The 9,030-nt window shown below is 33.9% G+C and overlaps 1 non-coding gene and 1 pseudogene across 1 annotated transcript; both read left to right on the forward strand.

Annotated features, from left to right (window-relative positions):
• The first annotated feature begins 4,397 nt into the window (after window positions 1-4,397).
• On the forward strand, window positions 4,398-6,763 carry LOC103868478 (annotated as a pseudogene).
• A 1,678-nt stretch (window positions 6,764-8,441) lies between these two features.
• On the forward strand, window positions 8,442-8,527 carry TRNAY-GUA. Its single transcript is given in 2 exon segments — window positions 8,442-8,478; window positions 8,492-8,527. It is a non-coding gene; the product is annotated as a tRNA-Tyr (tRNA).
• Window positions 8,528-9,030: the final 503 nt, after the last annotated feature.

Genomic DNA, 9,030 nt, shown 5'->3' on the forward strand with positions numbered 1-9,030 from the left:
CTTCATCTCAAACTCTTGTCCCAGTAACCCCTTCAAACGATTTATGTTCTCCATATCGTTTGCAGCAATGAGCATATCGTCAACATAAGCAGAAATATGGGAGAATGGTCGTCAAGGGATTTGACAAAAACATAGCAATCATACTTGCATCTTTGATAGCCAATCTTCAACATATATGAATCAAACCATTTGTATCACTTCCTTGGAGCCTGCTTCAAATCGTAAAGAGACTTCTTCAATCTACACACCAGATGCTCTTCTCCAGGCTTAACCAAAGCTTTAGGTTGCTCCATATATATTTCTTCCTCCAAGTCTCCATAAAGGAAGGCCGTTTTCACATCCATCTGCTCAAGATGCAAATACCAAACAGCTACCAAACCCTACACAGCTCGTATGGAAGTGTGTCGTACTACAAGCGAGAATATCTCATCGTAGTCTATACCTTTTTTTGCGAGTATCCTTTTGCCACCACTCTAGACTTGAACTTCTTAGGTTCTTTCACAGACATCCCTTCTTTCTTTTTATAGATCCACTTACAACCAATTGCTCTCTTCCCTTCAGGTAACTCCACAAGATCCCAAGCCTTGTTTTTATCCAGACTTTCCGCTTCTTCCGTCATAGATCCAATCCATTCCTCCCTCTTATCGCTATTAATAGCTTCTCGATAGCTGGTAGGATCATCCATCTCGACCATAAGAGCATAATTGGCCATGTCTTCAAACCCGAATCTCATTGGAGCCTTTGTTGCACGTTTAGGTCTCCTAGAAGCCAAACTCTCCGTTATTCCACGTTGAACCTCTTTCTGCACTACTTCCACAGGCCGCTCATAATTAACTTCATCTGGTTTATCCCCACCAGACTCCTCCTGAGTAGCTTCAGAATCCATGATAGTCTCAATAGTCATAGGCACTCGGTCTGATATCGCCTGCTGCACCATAAACTGCTTGTCAAAGACCACATCTCGACTAAACATCCTCTTCATCGCCTCAGGATCCCATAACTTGAACCCTTTAACACATTTCTCAAAGCCTAGAATGATGCACTTCTTGGATTTCGAATCTAGCTTTGATCTTTCGTCTCCCGAAACTAGCATGTAAGCTGGACATCCAAATATCCTCAAGTTTGATAAATCAATATCTATTCCAGTCCATACCTCTTATGCGACCTTCCCTCCTAAGGAACTTCTTGGCGATCTATTGATGAGATAGACTGCCATGTTTACTGCTTCCGCCCAGAACTGTTTTGATAACCCTGCATTCAACCTCAAACACCTTGCTTTCTCTGCAATCGAACGGTTCATTCTTTCACTGACACCATTTTGCTGAGGTGTTTTTTCGCACTGTAAAGATCTTCTGAATACCATGCTCCTCACAGAACTTCTGGAACTTCCCATCAGTATACTCTGTGCTGTTATCCGATCTCAAGTACTTCACCTCTCTCTTCGTTTGATTTTCAACTTCAGCTTTCCAAATCTTGAAGTTTTCGAACACTTCAGATTTCTGCTTCATGAAGTACACCCAAACCTTCACATCCACACGCACCAGATGCCCGATGATTTGATTGAAGTTGTTGACGTGTGCGACCAGATCTCCGTTCTCAGACATCTTCAAACCAAACAACCTCTGCTTGAGGTATAGTTTGCTAGATAACGATTTCGGCATATACATCTTTTCCAACTTATCCCACATCTCCTTACAAGTTGTGAGTTCCATCACCTGATGTTTTATGTCATCCGACAAGCAAAGTCAAATCGTTGAGACGGCCTTATCCTGCATCTCTTCCCAATCATCCTGATCCAACGCTTCCGGTTTCGACTCCAACAAAGCTTTCTTCATCCCTTGCTGCGTAAGCAAATCCTTAACTCGTCGTTGCCATAGACCAAAGTTCCCCTTACCATCGAATCCTGGAACATCGAACTTCAGAGAACTTCCTCCGGTCATTCTTTAGAATTTTCGTAACCTAAAGCTCTGATACCAGTTGTTGTGAACAGCCACAAATTAAGCTAAAAGACAATAGAGAACTAAACGTATTGAGGTAAATACCCGTTTAGGGTTTCTTATTATTGTGTGAATAATAATCTTACAAACCCTTAGACTCATATTTATAGCAGCTCCAAAAACCAGATTTCCTTTATCCTTTATGAATACATACTTATCTAGAAAAATTAAATTTTCCTAACCTAAAAGGCATACCGTACCGCCCCCCCCCCCCCCCCCCCCGCACCCCGTAGATGTCAATCTTGATAGCGAGTTTATCTTCCTTGCGCCTACGACGCCCGCACTCAGTCTGATCCACGAGTGATGGGCTTATACTGGTACACAGAGTTTTATGACACACATATGCAACAGTAATAGTTAATAACTTTTAATTATTCAATATATATTTATTATTTTGTAATATGTAAAACACATATCATACAAAAAATAATTTTTAAAAAATAATTTTTAAATATCATGTTCACGCTGCGCACGGCGCAGGTTTTAGCGTAATAGTTCTTGTCTTTTTTTTAAAAAAAATCTTAATAATTATTGTTTCAGTGGCATAAATTATAATTATTAATATGAAAGAGTAGTTGTTTCTAAAAAGTATTTTAACTTTAATAATATAGATAGATACGTTCTGCTAGATGGAGAGTGAATTTACAATACCAAGTGTTAGGGGATTTTTGTGTAGGCTCTTTTAAAGTACCACAGAACGATGGATAGGCTGGTAAACCGGGTGAGTTTGAATGTATTTCGTAGGGATTTGAGATAATAATGAAAAGATAAGCTTGAATAGACTTTTATTAGATAAAATAAACAAGATTACAAGGTATTGAGTTAGAACCCTAATTCTAGCCGTCTAGTTCTAGTTTCTAAGCCTTGGAGAGGTCGATCCTTTGCTTTAGGGTTTTAGTAGCTCTTATATAGTCGTCTAGGAGTCGGTTCTATTAGGTTAAACTCTTAGATATCCAGAAATATGGAAGGTTCTTCTTATCGGAAGTTTCCATTTCTTGGAAGGGAGCTTGGTTCCAGGAACCGAACTCGGAGTTCCTTCTAGCGGGGACTTGGAGCGTTTCCTTATCGGTGACCCGAGACTCTGGGTTCTGTCTGGAGGCTGGAGGAAATGATACTAAGATATTTTTCCCCAATATCAAGTGCGTTATTGGTAAGTGGTGAATAAACAAAAACAACAAATTATTTTTGTTTTTGGCAATTGTGTTTTTTAAGTAAAATACGTCCTGTTTTAGAGTATTTGTGTGAATGGTGACTTTCTGAATTTTGTCTTTCGTTATTACAAATACGCACCACGACCAAGTCTCCATTCATAACCTAAATATATTGAAGGCCACTTGCCCTAATAGATCCAAACTCAATTTGTATCCACTCCAAAAGTAGACATATTGTATGACACTATTTGGTGTACAGTAAGGACAGCAACAAATTAACAAAAATGGTCATGTGAATCTTCCTCTTTTAACTCGTAGAAGAGGAAAAGAAATTTCAACCACATTGGTACCTTCTTTGACGGGAAATGGTCAGCCCTCTTTCAACGACTACAATAGTTACCCAACATTTCTTGTTCTTCATTCTTTTTTTTTTGTGTGTGATAAGTAGGCGATTTTTGTTGAGATGGAAAAATATAATTAACTCAATAGTTAAACAATGTAAACAACTTATTTAGAACTTAATAATTAATTGATTAATTAAAGGTTTAATTTGAAAAATAAATAAGATTTCTTTTATCAAGAGATAAGAAGTTTACTTAACTACAACTCTAACTATTTAAATTTTATATGGCGAAGTCTTATTGAGAATAACGGGTCATGTAACATAACTTTTGTACACTGATGATGATATATTATTCGCTCAGGGGAAATTATAAATTATACATATTTTATGATATATTTCCTGTCAAAACTGATCTCTTATATATTAATTAAAAAACATTATAACTTTATTTTGTAGCCACGTGTCACCATGAGAATGAAATTCAGAATTTTTAAGAAATAGTTTGGTCCATCTTAATTTATATTATATTTTTTATTAAATTAACTATTAAATTGATAAATAGTGTACAAAATAATATTCTTCACACTTTCCTTAAATAAAAGCTACGGAATTGTTTAATATGATAATGTATATATGACAATTAATGATTATGAATAATAAATATTTGATAATAATTTTTGTATCTTAGTTTTTTTGTTTAATTTAATATTATTAAAAGATATTAAACAACTATATTAACCATATAATAAAAAATTAAAATAAATTATGTTATATTTTGAATTTTTAAAACGACTATAAATTATTAAAACGTTAAATGTTTCACACTAAAATTTTGTGATCAATGGTTTAACTTTTTTTGGTAATGATAAGATACAAATGATCATAAATTGTATGAATATGAAGTTTCATTTACTAGACATTCATATTATATAATAATATAGTTTAATTTTAAATTATATAACATAGAATAATACTTAAATATGATAATTTTTAAATTTGTATTGATTAAGTATTGAAACCTTAATATTTTAATTTTGAATTTTGCATTAAAAATCGCACTTTAAAAATTTTATGTTTATCATATGAGTATGAATTCTCAATAATAAATATTTATATTAAAATATACTGTATATCTATGTTCATGTCATTTAAATTTAGTTATATACCATATAAAATAAATAAAATGATTGTTTTGATTTATTTACCAAAAAAATATCGTAAATAAACAAGATGTATTGTTTTGATTTATGTTTTTACTCTAATTTAATTATATACATAATACGTAAATAAATACAAATAAATAATAATATATAAAAAATAGTTTTATATATAACATTCATCCCGTACGCAATTGCGCATGTTTAAGCTAGTTTATACTTTATAGTATACTAGTCAAAACAATTTCCTGACGCGGACAACGTCTAGTAAACATTCCTCTTGTGCTGTTCAAAATCCACCACTTCTCTTCTTGTCTTCTCGTATTTAAGCCCATTATATCACGACAGTTATACTTCCAACCTCATATATATAAATACATAACTACATCTACCAACACACACTACAAAACTCCTATTCATCATCCCAACGATCTTGTCTTATTTCATCACACATAAGAAAATCATGATCTCTAGGGTTTTTGACTTCATGAAGAAATCCAAATCGTCCATTCAACTAAACAACACATCATTCCTCGATCTTCTCCCTTCTTCATCATCAACCAAACCAAAAGCTTTGAATGATGTGTTCATCAACACAGAGGATCCGACACAAAGAGAAACATCGCAACGTTGCTTTACGACAATCTCAATGCCCGTAACTTACGTCCATTCTTGGATATCAAGAATATGAAGCCTGGAGATAAGCTTTTTGATCATATAAACCGCGCCATTCTCACTTCTAAAGTCGCCGTAACCGTGTTTTCTCCAAACTATTGCGATTCTTATTTCTGTTTGCACGAGCTTGCTCTTATAATGGAGTCCAAGAAAAGGATCATACCGATATTTTTCGACATCAACCCTTCACAACTCGATGTTATGATCGAAAAGGTGACATGTTCTGATAATGAAATACAACGGTTTAGATGGGCTCTTCAAGAAGCTAAAGATACCGTTGGGCTTACGTTCGATTCCTGTAAAGGGTAATTTTTGAGATTAACATTTTTATAAACCACAGGTGGTGGACTAGTGGTCTTGAGGTAGTTAACATACCAATACGGACCCGGGTTCGAATACCCCTGTGGCCACGGAATGCTTTACGCCCTCCCCAAATTTAAAGTTATCGTGGCGTTGGTGCCGGGTCCTTGGGTAATGGGTATTAGTGCCGGCTGGTTCCGGGCCAGGGGGATTAGATGGTTGGCAATCGGAAACCACGTGCGGATTACGGGCCTTTGGGCAAACGAAAACCACGTGCGGATTACGGGTCACCTTTGAACCTCCTGTTAAAAAAAAAAAACATTTTTATATAAACGAATGTTATATAAAAACTTCTGATTAAACTCACATTTTATTCTTCTTCTTTTTGGCACATTATAGGAATTTATCGGAGGTTGTTACAATTGCGTCGGATGTTATCGTTGAGAGGTTGGTGGAGTTAGAGGCTAACGATGAAGATGTTTAGGCGTTGGCGGAACTTTAACTAACTCCAAATCAAACGCTTCACTCAAGCATATACTCTTCTCTTTTTTTTAGTTTCCTATGATTGATAAATTTAATTGATTTCATTCATGCATATATATCCTAAGAAATCGATAGTTGATATATAGAAGAGACATCAAATTTTTTTGATGAGGATTTATAATCTCCATTATTCTTTGTAATTCTTTTGTATGTGTTGCATGTACGTAATTGCTTTTTCTTTTTCTTTTTCTTTTTGTTTTAAGGGTCTAGTACGTAATTGCTATGCTTTTGTAAGCTCAATAAATATAAAAACATTATCTCTTTATACTACCGAAAATGTTTGTTTGTTTTTTTTTTTTTTTCTTATGACGTCGAAAAGACTATTCTATTACTCAAGTTAGAAGTGGTCTGGGTAACCAGACCGGAATAGAACAACCAATAAAAAGTAACTCCCTATGGAAGGATCTCGCAGTTTTAGCTAAGAAATCTGAAGTCTGATTGCGCGCCCTTGGTACATGAGTGATGCTGAAGTCCGGGAAGCATACTTGGTACCAAAAATGTTTGTTATAGACTTACAAATACCATTTTTTTCATTTTTTTTATACGTACGTTTTTTGAAATGGACAATTTGCTGTATAACCATAGCAGAGAAAAAATGAAAAATATAACTATACTTTGGAAAATGTGTTATTATGCCACATAAATAGACATCACAGTCTTTTACGGTGAGCGGGCGTGTGTATATCACACACTATAATCATATACTATTCTAATATATAATAGATCATTTTAACCATATATATTGTAATACATAATAATTTGATCTATTAGTATTATCTGGTTCAATGCAGTTTAAGTAGTAAACAATTTAAAAGAACATATTTATAGATATGAATGATGTTTAGTGTATATTAAATTACATAACATAATATATTTGACTGATATTCTATATTATTTATCTATTCTATGTTTCTAAATAGTTTGGAATACAACAAAAATATGTCTTATTTGAAAACAAAATATGACTATACTATATATGTTTCTATGATAGTATAGATTTAAAGTCGTGTTTAAGGAATATTGTAAAAAAATTATAAAATTTATGTTTGTTTTGAAAGTTTTAAAACATAATGTGTAGAAAAAAATCTATGTTTTTATTATGTTAAATTCAAAGTTTAATAATTGTTCTAACCAAAATTAAAATCAATTAAAAGTAGAAGGGGAAAACATATTTGTTAGAATAAAAAAAATGTATGTCAAGGGTAATATAGCAATTATTATACAAATATCATAGCCTAAGTTCTCTTATGGTTATATGCTTAATTTGATGATCTGTCATAGACGTGAACCCAAATTTCCCTTTTTGAAAACCTATCTACAGTAGGTACTAAAGAAATAAAAACCAGTGTGAATGTTTGTTGTAGACGTTAAAAATACCATCCTTTCGAGCCTTAAAAAATTAATACATCATCCGTACATTCAGAGCTGGTCTTGAGATTTCCGGGGCCCTATACAAAACTAAAAAAAATTGAATATCAAAACATAAAATCAAAAAATTATAAAAAAAAATATTTACTATGATACATACATAATTGTTTTGAGAATAACATATTATAATACCTTTTTACTTAAATTGATATGTTAACTTAATTGATTTATTTGTTTTTTTTTTACATAAAATCTGTAAATATAATGTATAAAATATGCAAAATGATAATTTTATATATTTGTTTTTTTAATTGTGGGACCCACAAGTTTGGGGACCTCATACTAATGTTTCGTTCGTATGTCCTCAGACTCGGGCATGCGTACACTGAATGAGGCTCGGGCCGAGGAAACATGCATGAAAGGCCAATTAGGCACATACGGTTAGGTGGCAGAGCCGGACCTAGACGAGTGTGGAGTCATGTGTGGCTCACACTAACATGGATAACGATTTTAGGTGCAACGAAAATGTTGCGTTCTTCAAAATGTGGTGAATTATTACATCATGATTTGTGGTATATGCAAAAAATTAATTAAGCTATTTATTTCATCAAAATGATTTTATCTACGTCACAAAAATACTCACTCATCAAACCTGAAAGTAATAGAAATTTCTTCTCCCTTAGCTTTTGAATGATGATAGAAGCAGATCACTTATATTATGCCCATAAAATGTTCAGTTCTTAAAACACTATATATAACTGGAGGAAAACACATAAGTATTTTTATTTTTATATATAAAATCATTAATCAAACATGGTTGGTAATCAATGAGTTTTCATAAACTTAATTGATAAACGAATTAGATATGTAAACAATATAAGTGATTGGTGAACTGAAACTTTAACATCCGACCTTAGCTCAGTTGGTAGAGCGGAAGACTGTAGTCTGTGACAGCAAATCTTTAGGTCGCTGGTTCGATTCCGGCAGGTCGGATTTATTTTTTTATTTTCAAAAGACGTTATGGTTTGAGAAACGGCGTGTTGCTCTCCTTTGAAAGCGGCATACACGGTGTAATAAAGAGAACAACCCAGCGGAGAATCTTGTGTTCGTTCCCATCCTCATTACCCATAAGAACCCGACCATTCAGAAGTACATGAAACTTTCGTTTCCTTGGGGCCAAAGCTTATGAGTAAACTCGTTGACTTTATCTTCATTTTTTTCTGCAAAGTCAACGCCCATGACTTCCTACAGAAGTAACGTTGGAATCTGACACACACATCCTCTCTATTTTCTCTTTGACACAACTCTCTGTTTGGTCTCTAAAAGTAGCTGGAAAACCTCCTTAGAAACATCCTTTCGATGTTTGACTGGGAAGTTATAGAATGAGGCCTCGAAGCATCCATACTCTTCTAGAGCTCTTCGAACATCGCCTCTCACCGAGTCCCATTCAAATAGTTCTTGGTTTTAGGTTTGGACTTGCGAAATCGATGACCGGC

This window comes from Brassica rapa, chromosome A05, assembly GCF_000309985.2.
Source record: "Brassica rapa cultivar Chiifu-401-42 chromosome A05, CAAS_Brap_v3.01, whole genome shotgun sequence".
NCBI classification, from domain to species: domain Eukaryota; kingdom Viridiplantae; phylum Streptophyta; class Magnoliopsida; order Brassicales; family Brassicaceae; genus Brassica; species Brassica rapa.